The sequence below is a fragment of the Empidonax traillii genome, unplaced genomic scaffold (assembly GCF_003031625.1).
Source record: "Empidonax traillii isolate 1590-97213 ecotype Southwest subspecies unplaced genomic scaffold, ASM303162v1 scaffold506:size517526, whole genome shotgun sequence".
NCBI classification, from domain to species: Eukaryota; Metazoa; Chordata; class Aves; order Passeriformes; family Tyrannidae; genus Empidonax; species Empidonax traillii.
The window spans coordinates 257,634-271,993 of NW_020955699.1; the positions used below are offsets into that span (position 1 = coordinate 257,634).

The following is a 14,360-nucleotide window of genomic DNA, read 5'->3' on the forward strand; positions in this document are numbered from 1 at the left end:
TATGAGAGGAGATGTTTTTATGGACAAATCCTTTCTGACATGGATGAATACCTCAATGAGATATCACAGAGTATCAGCTCAATGCATATTGTAATGGGATCATTAGCGAAGGTACCAGCTGTGTGAGGTTTGTATTCACAACCCACGAGTAAGTAACGGGGAAATATTGGCTCCTTGGAAATGTTTGCCAAGCATAAATCTTTCCGTTTTTTTTAGAGAGCTGGTGCTCAGTTTACATAAACTGGGAAATAATTCTCTTAAGACTTGTGGGACTGAAGTAGCTTCACCCCTTTTTTTAATGAAGGAAGAGAATCTAAACACAGCCCTATTCAGCAGTATTTTTCCATGGGGAAAAATTAACAAGGAGGGTCTTCCATCAGTGTTTGTGAGCCAGGCAATGGCTCTGACCCTAGAAAAAGAGGCATCGTTATTTCTAAGCAGGGAAGGTGGGATGGCTAAGCAGACACTGTATCTTCTTCTCTGCCAGGATTCTGAGTCTCTCACCAGGCTTATTCACACTCTGCCCACCCCCAGATGCCTGTTTGATGGACAGGTCTGTGCATCACGGGCGTCCAGACGTGCTGGGAATATCATTCCCTCAAGATGCTGTTGCCTGTAGCCACGTTGGCTGAGCGGGTCACCGAGCTTGGGTCAGCTCTCAAACATGGAGTATGAACTCGGAGATGCTGCAGGAGGAACTTCAGAGCTTTTGCCTTCCCTGAGTCATTCTGGGTGACCACAGGCAGCCAGCTCTGGGTGGGAATGGTTTGCTGTTAGCTCCCAGAGCCTGCAGTGGTGCCAAGCAAGGGGATCTGAGGTAAACAAAAGCTCAGTCTTCTGCGACTTTTGACCGGACTTTGATCACATTTCAACGGAATAACCCTGGAGTGATTCCAGTGGCTTTGGTGTGAGCAGGATCAGACTGTGAAACTGGGCTGCACAGCAAACAGCCTGAGTGTTCCTGTTGGCGTGGTTGAACCCCTGCTTAAATTGTCACGAACTAACGGGCCATTTCTGAGGCTGTGATGGGAACAGGGAGCCAGACAAACCCCATCTGTCTCTTTTAATTCATTCCTTCCATTTTGGGGACTTAGCCTTTAGAAACAGCTATCAGTGATTACATAAAAGAGATTAGCCAACATTTCTGCATAAATCAAGGCCAGTGCAAGATGTTTCCTAAGTGTGTTGCGAAACCTGGGGCTGGTGGAGGACAAGTTCCTCCTGCAGCGAGTCTCCCCACGCCCAGTGTGGCCGGTGGTGCAGGGGCTCGGTGGGATCGAGGGCAAAACCTTCCTGCTTCTCAAAATGGCCTTTCACACAAAAAAACTTCTTGAAGAAAAGATGTGCATGGTGGGGCATGGTCTGCCCGGGGGTTGTCTGGTGTGGGTTTTTTCACAAAAGCAGATTTTCTATCCAAGATACGTGATGGAAACAATGAAATAAAGGAAAGGGCTGGAGAACCTCGTTGTAAACCAGATCTCCATGTGTGAATTCAAATCAATCTCGCTGCTGAAGGAAGAGCCAAACCAGAATGTGTTACATTCACTCTTTTAGCACAGTTGCTAAGAAAATGTCTTGATGTGAACACTGTTGGATGACTCAACAAATCTTTTTTGTTGGTGTTGTTTCTTTTTTCATACTGAGGCAATTTCATAATTTTTCCTCTCTTTGTTGCTCTGTTAACATGCAGGGTGAGGTTGTCGCAAGGTCAGGGAGTTGGAATTTCCCTTCCAGTGTTGTCTTACTTCTCCTCCCCATTTTTTCTTGCTTTTTCTGCTGCAGGTCTGAGCAGATCTATAAGGAGGTTGTTGGGGGAAGGCTCAGCCCTTCTCATGCATTCGATCTGCTCTGGGTAGTGCCAGTCCCCTGATGGGAGAGCACCTGACTCGGCGTTGTCCTTCCACCCCATCATCAATATGTCTGCATCCCAGCTTCCCTCGTGAGCTTTAAAGCCAAAAATACCAAAAGCAGCCTCGAGTTTTTAATTTCTTCATTTTTGAGGAACTGAACTTGAGGCAGTGCAGCTGAGTTTCAACAGGGCCAAACACCAGTAGATCCCATGAGCAGCTGAGCACTTACTGCTGCTTAAAATCAGGCGTGAAGTGTCTTTAATGGTATTTATTGTGTAGAGAATTGTTCTTTGAACCTGAGCAAGACCTGGGAGAAATCAAAGAAAGGGGGATTCACACTTTTGTTTTCAGGTGGGAAACTGAAACAATGTGAAATTTAAGCTCTGCTATTTAAACGCATGCTGGCTCCTCATGATGAAACCAGCTGCCCAAAGGCATTTAGTAATAGTTTTTTAAAAAGCACAAAGATGCTTATTTCCTACTGAAATGTGCGGGAAACACAGGCCCAGGAATAAATCTGAAAACGAAGCTGGTTATCTTTCTTCATCCTTTGATCTCTAACATCTTTCAAAATCTGGCCTCCAAGTGATGTGCCCAAGGATGCACGAAATCAGGCACTGAATCTTTATCTCCTGCACTTGTGCGTCTCTGCACTACAATTCACAATGCAAATACATTCCTCCTCGGGCCTAGTCCTGGCTAAGGAACTCAAAAAGACTAATCCCAGAAACAAGGGTCGTGGACAGGCATTCACAATTGCCCTGCACAGGCACCCTCCTCATTTCCTCCCGTCCAGGTTGCAGCTGCATTTGGCCCGTGATTCTCCCCAGATGTGAACTTAAAGATCTATCCCAGTACTTGACCTACAAGGAGGACCATGGAGCCAGTCAATTCTAAAGCAACAGCCACACAGAATCTGAGACCTTCTCATGCTGGAAATACTGCAGTGAGGAAGGAGAGCGCCTGCAGACACCACCCGCCTCTGTAGTGAAGGGAAATCTGAAGTTTCCCCTCTGCTTTTTCGTGCATAACAGCATCTGTACGCCTCATTTCCATCTTCACAGCTCCTGTAATTTACATAATGAACATTTGCAAAGCCTGAGATCTGGGTTCACTTTGTACCACATTTAGTGTAGATGACCTTCAACGCACCATCAGAAAAGTTTCCCAGGCAATTTTCCCGAAGGGGATGAATGTGAAACCTAAGATTGTCAGGAAAGGAGAAAAGGGAAATAAAAGCAGATTTCTGAGATATCTGTCATTCAAAGATATATTTTCTCTTCTACGGCAGAACAAAAATATTTGACTTTAAAAAAAGAAAGGAGTTCTGGCTTTAACAACTTGCTTCTTTAAAGCAAGTGTTTGTATCAGGTCCCTCAATAAAGTGACTTTAATTAGGTTAGCCTTCCTAGATCTGCAGAAGGAATTTCCTTGATAAAAATGCATTTGAAAAAATGCTAAGCAGAGGGGAGGAAAAAAACCCAGAGAGGCAATTTTATTTGCATTCCTGCATAAGCAATGGCTGTAAAATGAGTTTATCCACCTTGGTGCCCTAATCAGGTAATTCATCTGAAAAAAAGTCTGGTGACAAGTAACTGGCAATCTAGCAGAGATTCAGGATTGAGGAGGAATCCTGACCTCAAGGGATGGGAACAGGACATAAGGATGAGAACAAGCAGCTGAAGCCACTTATGGCTCCTCTGAAGGTGCCAGCTGCAGCTCTGATTGTGCCTCCTGATAGTGCTCCAGCAATCGCAAGGGGTGAAGCAGGAACTGACCCATTTTTGCCTCTCCTCAATGAACTGTCCTCTTCATCCCTTTTGCAAGTGTCAGCAGAGCTCATCTGACAGAGTCCTCAGAAGCCGCATCTCCAAATTTATATCAGACTTTATGTTACACTTAATGGGCAGAAGAACGGAAACTTCTGTAGGTGTTGCTTGGGTTCTGGATAAGCACAAGTCAGGGATCATCTCTCGTCTGAGGGGGTGCCTGTGAGTTTGCTTTTTGATTGCTGTTTGGGCTGTCACACTGCTTACTGCTCAGGGAAGCAGTGGAGGACGCTTTGAAAGAAGAGATGTGTTTTGTAACTGACTCAGGACTCCTGTCTGTACAGAAAATGAATTGAAAGCTGAAATACAGAGACTTATTCTGGAGATGACGAAAGGTGCTCATGTCAGCTGTCATAAGACTCTTCAGACAGAATGAATCACAAACCCACCATGCTGGAAATGCTAAAGTAGATAAACCTGACACTGTTCCTGTTGCTGTAGGCCAGGCATGTATGAAGTGTTGCTTTACATAATAAGCTTGAGAAGGCAAGCGAGCTTTTCAGACTCCTTTGTGCTTTGAAAATAGTGCCCCGTGTGCCTCTTAGAGCAGGTAGGTGTGTTTGCACACTGGCAGGTAATTACAGTGTGACTGGTATTAGCTTGTATCTTCTTACTTCCCATGTGTTGCCAGTGGCTTATCCATGTATCCTGTGTGATTGGTGCTACTGTTACAGGGCCAACATATAGGTGAAAATTAGAATCTGGATGACATCTCCACCAGCTTGTTTCTTTTAGTGTGGTCTGGCTCTTGGACTCCAGTCATCATCTTGGCCTGCAGACAGATAATTGTATAATTAAGTATTTGGAAGACAGGCTGCATATTGCAAACTTTCCACCTTGGGACCAAAAAGGAAAGGGGGGGCGGGTTGGAGGGAGAAGAGGAATGCTGCTGTCCAAGGGGCCCTGGGAGGGACCTCCTGTCCTCAGTGGCTGCTGTGTCTGGCACAGCAAACAGGACTGTAAGAGGAGCCTGTGTGTGTTGGATGAGGAGTCCAGTGTAACATTATCCTGGGCCAAATAGGGGATCTCTGCAGCTCCCCTAATCCATTGTCCTAAAATGACACGAATCTGCCAAAGTCACAGTTCAGGGCTGCTGGACCTTCTCTTTGGACTGGGAGTGAGGGGGATGGGGGGGGGGGGGGCTTTTGCTTTTGGCCATAAAGAAAGGCCCTGCTTTTTTTACGCACATGCTGGAGCTGTGAACAAATGGTTAATGTAGCTGCAAGGCAGCCAGAGAAGCTGTTCCCTGGGCTTAGGAATGTTTCCTCCTTTCAGCCTGTCTTTTTTCTTTCTTTTTTTTTTTTTTTTTTTTTTTTTTTTTTTTTTTTTTTTTTTTTTTTTTTTTTTTTTTTTTTTTTTTTTTTTTTTTTTTTTTTTTTTTTTTTTTTTTTTTTTTTTTTTTTTTTTTTTTTATGGTACCATATAGTGTTTAATAATTCAATACATACATAATCCAAAATAAACACACTAATTAACCTTTGTTTTGAGAAATTTAATTAGTTAATGCTTAGTCTCTGTTCAGATTCCAAACAGTTTGGAGTGGGAAAGGTGCCACGGGGAAAGCATGGCAAAATATGTTTAATGCCGAGCACCTTCAATTATTTAAACAGTAACGTGGGCTGGACCAATTAAAAAAAATAAGTTGCTATACAGGCATGTACACGCTGAAATATCTTCATGCAGTGTTCCCAAACTCCAGCCTTGCTGCAGAATATGTGGTAAAATATATCTACACATAAAGCAACTGCATGGAGGAGGGAGTCTGGTGGCTGTGTAGCGATTCAGCTGCTTGCTGAACCCCAGAACCTCCCTGGTTGCTGAGCCCCCGGCTCAGGGCACAGGAGGGGTGAGGGTGGTACTAAAGCTGTTGTGGCGGTGACTGCCTGCCCTGCCTGGGGGAAGCTGGAGGGCAAATCCTGCCCTGTGTCCCAAATAGATGATGAATTTTTGGAAAGGTCAAACGCTGTGCTCTGACTCACCAGTACTAGTCATCTATGGCCCAAATGCCTTCAGAGTATGTTACTGTAGGATAATAATTTTAGCCAAATACTCAAGCTTTAATATTCTTTCCCAGCTGAACTGTAAATAAAATTATTTCCTAAGAGCACTTATTTGAGCTTGATTATTAAATACATTGCCAAAATCTGGTCGGTTAACATACTGCCTGCTACTTGAGCTGAAGTATCTGAAAGACAAAGAACGAAGTAAACGAAAAGGAAATCAACATTTTGCTAAATTGCATGTTTTTAAAAATCCTATAATTGAGGCTGCTACTTCATTTCCATTTGTAAAACAGATTGAGTTCCCCTTCCATCTACTAATGGATCTGGTTTATCTCTGATACTAATTGCAGCATTTGCATGGTTTGCGCAGGCTGCTGGTGACAGGACGTTTGGTAGGGAAAGTCAAACTGCTCCTGCTGAGTCCTGGGCTCTCAGTGAGGAGTAATACCTGGCACTGAGCTCTGCTGAACTCCGAGACCTTGTTCTTTCTCCTATGGCTCCAAAGTATAGGTCAATCAACCAAGATAAACTTGTTAATTCGTTGTCAGGATTATGTGCCTCAGGTCTCACTTGAGAAGCAGTGGGAAGGCTCAGGTGATAATAAAGCAACACCAGACAGTCTGGATGTTTAATTAAACTTGTCCATGCTCTCTCTGGACAAGTGACTGGGCTGGAAATGTCACCAGATCAAAGGTTGCTCATGAGTTTTGCATGTGGGCTTTCCTGCTGCACAGGGAAGTGGGGACATGTGAGGGTTTGCAGCTCATTTCTCATTCTTTCAGGTTATCCTTGGGAAGGGAATTGTGCTCTGAAGGTCTGGGGGAAAAGGAAACAAGTTTGGGTTTCTTTAAATGAATGAGCCTTTTCTTGGAACCTGCTCCAGCAAATGTGTTTGCACACACTTGAATTAAGCAATTCTGGGTGCTGGGTCTGGTGAAAACATGCTTGGCTCTTAGTTAGCAGCTGCTCAGGAGCTCAAGTATACACTTTTTATTGCTGGAGGTGAGGAGGAAAAGCAGATTTTCAGAGGATTTTACCCAGAGATGTGAGCTGGAGACCTCTATTTTCGCCTACCCCATGGTCTCTGCAGCCTTGACACTTTTCCCGGTATCCCTGTGCACAGATCCATGATAAAAGCCTCCACGATGTGCCTCAGCCTCTAACATCAGCATTCACACCAGCAGAAGCGAGCCGAGGACTCACCCTTTGCTTTCCACCATTTCATTTCACTTTTACAAACAGAGATTTTTATGTTTGTTTGTTTGGGTTTTTTTTCTATTTTTTTTAAAGTCACCCTAGGAAGCAATCCACTAGATTCCCAGGGAGCTCAGTGTGGCAGTGGGAGCCCCGGCTACAGAGTGGCCTTTGTGGAGCAGGTCCGTGGGCTCTGTGCCACCGGCGCCGCGGGGGAGAGGTTGTAATAACGACACCAGCGCCGACCAGATGTCTTGGAGAGGGTTTGGTTTCAAGACGTGCGGCTGCTAGTCCAGGAGAACGTGTAGGGGGGTTCTGCTCTAATATACATAATTTGTTTAAAAAGTTTGCAGGTGTTAGAATTTTTATTGAAGGCAGGGAGCTGAGAAATCACATCCAGTTGGTGAGGTAATGCTTGCTCTACCCGGGGAGCGCAAGCAATCTGCATTAAATAAAGGGCAGCTGTGTTGCCAGCAGAATTTTATATATATGAAAACTAATCTGAGCCATACCAAGCCAGACCTCCGCTCCTGCAAATCCTGAGAGAGAATGAGAAAATCCCCTGATTGCTCCCAGCTTTCCTCCGAAAGCTGGGGGGGACTTGCACGTCCAGTGTGGGAGTCCCTGTCCTGCCTGGCGCTGCTCCATGGTCTGCACCCTGACAGCTGGGGGGGGATCAGAGGTGCTGCTGTGATGGAGCCATCCCTGCAGCTCATCACAGGCTTTGGGGGAGAGAGAACAGCTGCTTCCTCTGTCATCACCCAACTAATGCCCGTGACGTGTGGCCCCACAGGGCCCAGGTAGAGCGGGGTCCTCGCTTCTGCTCCAGCTGCAGGCCTTTGCTCTCTTAAGCCAGAGAAAAAAGAAGGACAGCACACACACACACACCAGCAGTGGTTCCCATGGAGCTATTCAAGGGGTTTGGTTTTCTGTTTCCTCTTTTTCTGGGCTCAGTTCTGCCATATGTTGAAGCCCCAGCAGAGGTTTGAGATAATTTTTTTTTTTTTTTTTAATAGACAGGTTGTAATGTCAGGATATGAGGTTGAAAGGGCAGGTCTGAGTCTAATCTCAGATGAATTCTGAGCATTTCCTTTCTAGGTGGATGAGATCCAAGAATTTATCTCAGTTCAATAAACCCCACTTATTTCTGATGCTCATTCAAACAGACTTTGAATCCCTCGCACCCACAGACCAGGGCTGGTCATTTGGGTTCTGCACAGCTCTTCCAAGAGAGCTCAGGACATGTGGAGTCAGCAGGGGAGATATTTTGGGGTGACAGCTGAAGTGGGCTTCCTAATTTTTACGTATATTATAGGTATTATAGATTATACATACATAATGCCTGTCAGGATGTAGCCTGGGCTGCCTGCACCCCGTGCTTGGGGCAGATGGACCTGGCAGACATGAGCCCTGCTCCAGGGGTGGGGGCACAGGCTTTGCCCTCAGCACAGCCCCTCCAGGAATGTTGCACCTTACCCCCACACAGATGTTACATAAACAGGACTAAAATTAGAGCAAATAAAACTTCACAGGCGGAACATCATCCCCAGGGGCTCTCAGGGTTCCTACCAGCTGGGACTAAGGCACAGGCGTGGTGTGGGGCTCTGATGCCGGAGCCCCACACATCCCACCACGCTGCCCCCAACTTCCTCTGCAACCTGGGCCTGGGCTGAGTGAGTCCCACAGGATCTTTTGGCTGCCTGAAGTAAATTTTCTCTTATTTCCCTCCAGGCTCTCTTTTCCCCTGCTGCTGAATTTCGCTCAGCATAATGATTTCGAGGGCACCATTTTCAATTTCCTCTACGGAGCCAAAATTAATTCTGAGTTTATGCCACAGTGTAGCAGCGCTTTAAGCATCCACCAACAGTGTGCATATTTCACAATAATGTAATGGCTCCTAAACCCAAATACTGCTTAAACCACCACTGTCCTCCACTGTAAATATCAGTGATGCTTTCCTGAACCATGGTGCCAGCAGTGATGACTCTGTTGGTGCTGCTGATGTGCCCATTAAGATCTCCCCAGGATTTTATTACCCCTAGGAGCATAAGCAAGTGCAGGTGCTGGGGTTGTGGTCGGATGCTGCAGTGGGACAGGGAGAGGTGCTGGTCCTCACCTTCCTCTTTTCCTTTTCAGCCCTGTCTGCATAGGGAAGCCCCTCTCCTCTTCCTCTTCCTTCCATCACTTCTCTCTCGTCACAGCTCTAGGTAAGGGTTAGATCCAGGCAAGGAAGTTTGGGTCTGTTTTCCTTGGTCCCCTAGCCTTGTGGGCAAATCATTGAGATGAAGGTTTTTAGTTGAGTTATGACTTCATTTTATACCCCTCTGTTCACACCTCACCCCTTACAAGGCAGTTGGCCACAGGGGTTTTTTTTCAAGTAATACATATAGGTTGGGAGGACAGAGGGAAATCTGTCAAAAGAACAGATTATAAGTGATTGCCAGGCTATGGATTGACCACGTCCACTGCCTTGGGCCAGTGATTTTGACTCTGTCTAGAGAGGAGCAGGGGGGGAATTATAAGAACCCGCGTGTGCAAAAGTACACAAGCCATTAATTATGGCGACCGCCCCGCGATACGATCTCGCAAGAGCTAATGGAGCATGAGAAACCTGTGGAAAATGTTAGTGAGGGCTGTCAGGATGTTTGTCTTACGAGCTGCTCTGGATGATCTCATCTCTCCAACGTTTGGGAGGGCGAGGGGTGTGCCGGGTCAGCGGGAGCCGCGGGCAGGCGCCCCGGCTCGGGAAGGAGGGCAATGGCGTGGGGGCACGGGCTCTGCACAGGCAGAGAGAGGGACACTTGCTGTGCCCCTCTGCTGCAGATGAAAAATAGGGATGGAAAGGGTATGGCTTGAGGGCGTTTGGAAAGCATCACGTTGTGCCTTTTCTTTCTGCTCCTCTGAAACAGCCTAAATAAAATGTCACTTGGCATTGCATAACCGGGGCCTGGGGAGCAGCTCAGAGGGGGCAGCACTGGAGCCCCTGGCGAGGGGCCGCAGGGGCAGGAGGGATGCAGCCAGGCTGGGGAGTGGTGTGTTGCTGTGTGCAGAGCAAGAACCCTTTCTCAGGGGCATTCCTCCTGCTCCCACCCCTTCTCCCCACTGTGGCTCGCAGACACTGTCCCCAGAGGACCAAGTGATGACAAACAGGCCAAAAATGGTGGCGTGGCAATGCCGGAGCCAGAGGTCAGCTCGCTGTCCTGATTTATAAGAGATCTTTCCCGCTGCATCCCAGGGCTGCCTTGGCTTTTCATTCATGCAGGCGATGACGAAGGGCCATGCTTAAGCAGCATGACCGTGCTGGCACGGGCGGCTTTTAGGAGCAGGAAACCGCTCCCTTTATCCTCGCTTGATCTTTCGGAGTGAAATATGTGCAGTGCCCTTGTCAGCAGTAAGAGCCTCCTAAGGAAAGAAAGAAAGGTTAGCAAGCAGAAACAGATGTTTACCCTTAACTTCTCGCTTTGTGTGGACTGGGGAGACGAGGGGAAGGAGATTTGCAGTGCAGGAGGAAATGATCTCTGAAAGCCTGAGAAAGTCATGTCGGATCGAATCTGCCTTTCCCTTGATTTTGCTGTGGTTTTTATTTGGCCCAGCATTCTTTCTTTCTTCTTCTTATTATTATTTAAACACTCCATTCTCTTAAGGGAAAGATAATTGCTTTTTGTTTCTTCTGCCTGAGCCTCTCAACATGATTAAGATATAGAAACCAAATGCCTGGACATGAGGATGATCTAATAGGCACCGACCAGCCCGAGTCACTGTGGCCCAGTTTAAAAACATGGCACTTTTCCAGGATCTATTTGTTTCTCTTAATGCGGTGATTTGTTTTTCTATATTGCTCTCTATAATTATCACTGTGCTGTGTATTCACTGGCTCTAAGCTCGGTGTAATATAAATCTGGAATTAGTCTATTGAAGTCAGTGTCAGATACATTTCCTTTAACATCTAAACTAGGTCTTAGAGTCATTTATCCTACTGTAGCTCCAAACTAACTCCACTGAAATAAATACAGCTTCTCTCTCACCAGTGTTTTCCCAAAAAGCCCTCACCATAGTCCCTGCCTGCACTTTCTACCCTTGTGCTAAACATTAGGCTGGGGGTTAGGAAAAAATTTTCACCAGAGGAGGTGGTTCAGATTAGGTATTAGAAACATTTTTTCACTATAATAGCGGTCAGATATCGGAATAAGTTGCCCAGGGAGGTGGTGCAGTCACTATCTCTGGAACTGTTCAAGAGACATCTTGATGTGGCACTTGGGATATGGTTTAGGGGTGATTAGAGTTGATGGTTGGACTCAATGATCTTAAAAGTCTCTTCCAACCTTGATGATTCTGTGATTTTGTGAAGATAACGCCTGTGCCATCTTGCTGTGCCTTCAGACCAAGCCTTTCTTTAACCCCCCACTGAAATCTGGCTGTGTTTGCCCTTGCTGGAGGACAAAGGACAGCTGGGTCGGAGCCAGAGCCTCCCCCTGCACTGCTGGCAATGTGGGTTGCTGTTCCTTCACAACTTTAGTTCAGCCTCCCTCCAAAGCATTTTTGGATACTCCTTGGCTCAGGCTGCTCTTAAATCTGGTGCTTGAACCTTTTGTCTTCCTCTGGGCTGCCAGGGCTGGAAACGGCTTTTACAGGTCTGTGTAAAAGCCTTGGCTGCTTTGTCTCCACACATAACATGTGCCCAGTTAGGGCTGAATTGGGGTCCAATGTTTATCCTTCCCAAGATTTTTTTCAGGGGTCCAGGGGGAGGATGGGGAGGCCCTTGCACAGGCTGCCCAGAGAAGCTGTGGCTGCCCCATCCCTGGAAGTGTCCAAGGCCACGTTGGACAGAGCTTGGAGCAACCTGGTCTAGTGGAAGGTGTCCCTGACCATGGCAAGGGGGGTCGGACCTAGGTGATCGTAAAGATCCTTTGATGATCTTAGAGGTCTTATCCAACCTAAATGATTCTATGATTCTATATATGTGGAAATTATCAGTGAAAACATCATCAGGGTTGCTGTGCTGCACACAATGAGCACGGGGCTGGCCCGCTTGAGTAGGCAGACCACAGCTGGTCCCTGATGTCCCCTGGAAGCAGCCAAGTGCTCTTCTATGAATTCTGATAGACATTTCTTTAAAATAAAAAAATGTAACTTTTCAATCTCTCCCAGTTTTAGATTCAGGTAATCTGGAGAAATCCTGATATATCTGAGAGTTTTGGTTTTTTTCCTTTCTCAGATGAAGGCTGGGGACATCAATAGGTGCCCAGAACACGCCTTGTGCCTCCCAGTGTTTTCCCTAATTTTTTTTTTTCTCCAGTCACTGCACAATAAATGCACTTCACAGCCCTGTGCTGCTGCTTGATAACACAGCTGGAGAGAAGCTATTTTCTGATTTTCAGATATCGTGGTTTATCTCTAATGCTGGTTTTCACCGGCAGTTTAAGAAGTTCTTAGAAAACTCCTCAACTTCCCCCTTAGTGCTGAGATGGTAAGAGACAGATAAAACTTGTCATATAACCACCAAAAAATTTAGAGGTTTTTTAAGATGTAAACTCAGGGGCTATTATTGGGTTTTTTTTAGAGATGGCTCACCCCTACCCCAGGAGAAACAGAAATTATTAAACATCCTTTCTACTGGACTTAAACAAACGAGCAAGCCCAAACAACCAAACCGACCAAACAAACAAATAAAAGCAGAACAAAACAAACCAACCCAAAAGCCAAAGAATGTAGAGCTTTTACTGAAAAGTTGAAACTTGAAGATTTGGGGTCAAAAACTTTCAATTCAAAGCCTAAAGTTCTGATTGGGAGATTTTCTTGCTGGGTAGTTTTGTTGGCCAAGATAAAGGTCCTGTGTCACCCCGGGATGCTCTTTCAAATGGGAATTAAGACGTTCCCAGTCATGGTGCCTCACTGGGAATGAGGCTGGGAGCTCTCCCCATGAGGAAAAAGGAAGCTTTTTTTTTTTTTTAGAAAAAGAATTGCTATTTTCCATCAGACAGCAGGCCTGTCTCTAAAGATTTCTGTCACAAACCCACATTCTTTCCAGAAAACATTGTTTCTCCTGGCCACAGGCATCACTTCAGAGAACAGAGACTTTCTGGTCCTTCCCTGAGCATCCCCCAAACCAGCAATATGTAACCAGCTCCTGCTCCCTGTTAAAATTCAAACCACAGCCTTCCTCACCACTCCTTTTCTCAGATGACATTTAAACCCGTCAGCAGTTACAACTGGCGTCGTGCAATCCTTGTAACCAGTGCAAAAGTTGCACCCTGGCTTCTAAAAACAGAAAAAAAGGAAGAGGATGGCTAAGAATGGACATAAATACACCAAAACGCCCGTGTGCTGCTTTCTCTTCTTCTGGTCTGACAGGGTTTCCACTGCTCCTCCCCTTGCAAAGCTAAATAAACCCAGGCAGCCGTGAGTAATAATGTGTAATAAGCAGGGGTGAGAAATACATTCATCAGCGGTCAAATGACATGGGCAGTGTGTCACCCCTGTCCCCACGCCACGTTTGATGGAAGCTGAGGGTTGTTGTGGGTAAGGAGAGGGCGCTGGAAAGTGTCTGCTGAGAAGCTGGAGTACATTCCTGTAGAGCAGCTGGAGGGGATCCCTAAAGGGATCTTCAAAGGACCCCTGAAGGGATTCAGAGAATCACTAAGGTTGGAAAAGACTTCTAAGATCATCAAGTCCAACCATCAACCCAGCACCGACCACCTTGTTCACCACTAAACCATGTCCCCAGGTGCTATATCCATGTTTTTACTTCCAGGGATGGTGACTCCACAGCTTCCCCGGACAGTCTGTTGCAATGCTTGACAAGCCTTTCTGTGAAGAAGTTTTTCCTAATATCTAATCTAAATCACCGTGAATTTTGTCACCCATGGGCTCTGGCATTTCAGTTCTGGGCTGATCACATCCCAGCGGACTTGGGATGAGCACTCGTGTGCTTGCCAGCATTCCCTGCCAGGCAGTGTGCTCATCTGCCTCCCGAGAATGGCCAAGGCTGGAAAATCAGGTAGCTCTCAGGGAGATATTTTGTATAAATTGAAATTTCTTCCATATACAGTCCAGGTACAGGGTAGCTGGGCATGTTCCTGGGTGAACACACACAGCCCATGCTGGTCAGCACACGGCCATGCACTGATACTGCCTTGAGTCCTGAGCACACATGTGAGCCACTCGAATTGCTTTCATCTGGTACTGCCCAAAACGCGGCCACGGGTGAGCAGGGACCTGCTGTTGTTTACCTAAGGTACAAAGGGGGCTTAGACAGTTCTCTTGAGCTGCTTCCGTTTCCCCGTGATTAATATATTCAGGTCTATAGTCGTTTGTTTTTATAAACTCCACAAACAAAAACTTGATGTTTTGGTACCAAGCTCAAATATGGGAACAATTTGGTTCCCAGCGCCAGCATTTCTGATGCAAGAACTGAAAGGCGTCCAGAAATGCCGTGTTTTCACTGAACAGCCTTTGGTCCCAAGATATAGCATTTTTAAAGCATT

The 14,360-nt window shown here is 46.2% G+C and overlaps 1 long non-coding RNA gene across 1 annotated transcript; it reads right to left on the minus strand.

Annotated features, from left to right (window-relative positions):
* Positions 1–2,135: 2,135 nt before the first annotated feature.
* LOC114063999 lies at positions 2,136–13,722 on the minus strand. The gene is made up of 3 exons (XR_003572665.1): positions 13,622–13,722; positions 7,617–7,621; positions 2,136–2,146 (listed from the first exon to the last, which is right to left on the minus strand). It is a non-coding gene; the product is annotated as an uncharacterized LOC114063999 (long non-coding RNA).
* Between the last annotated feature and the right edge of the window lie 638 nt (positions 13,723–14,360).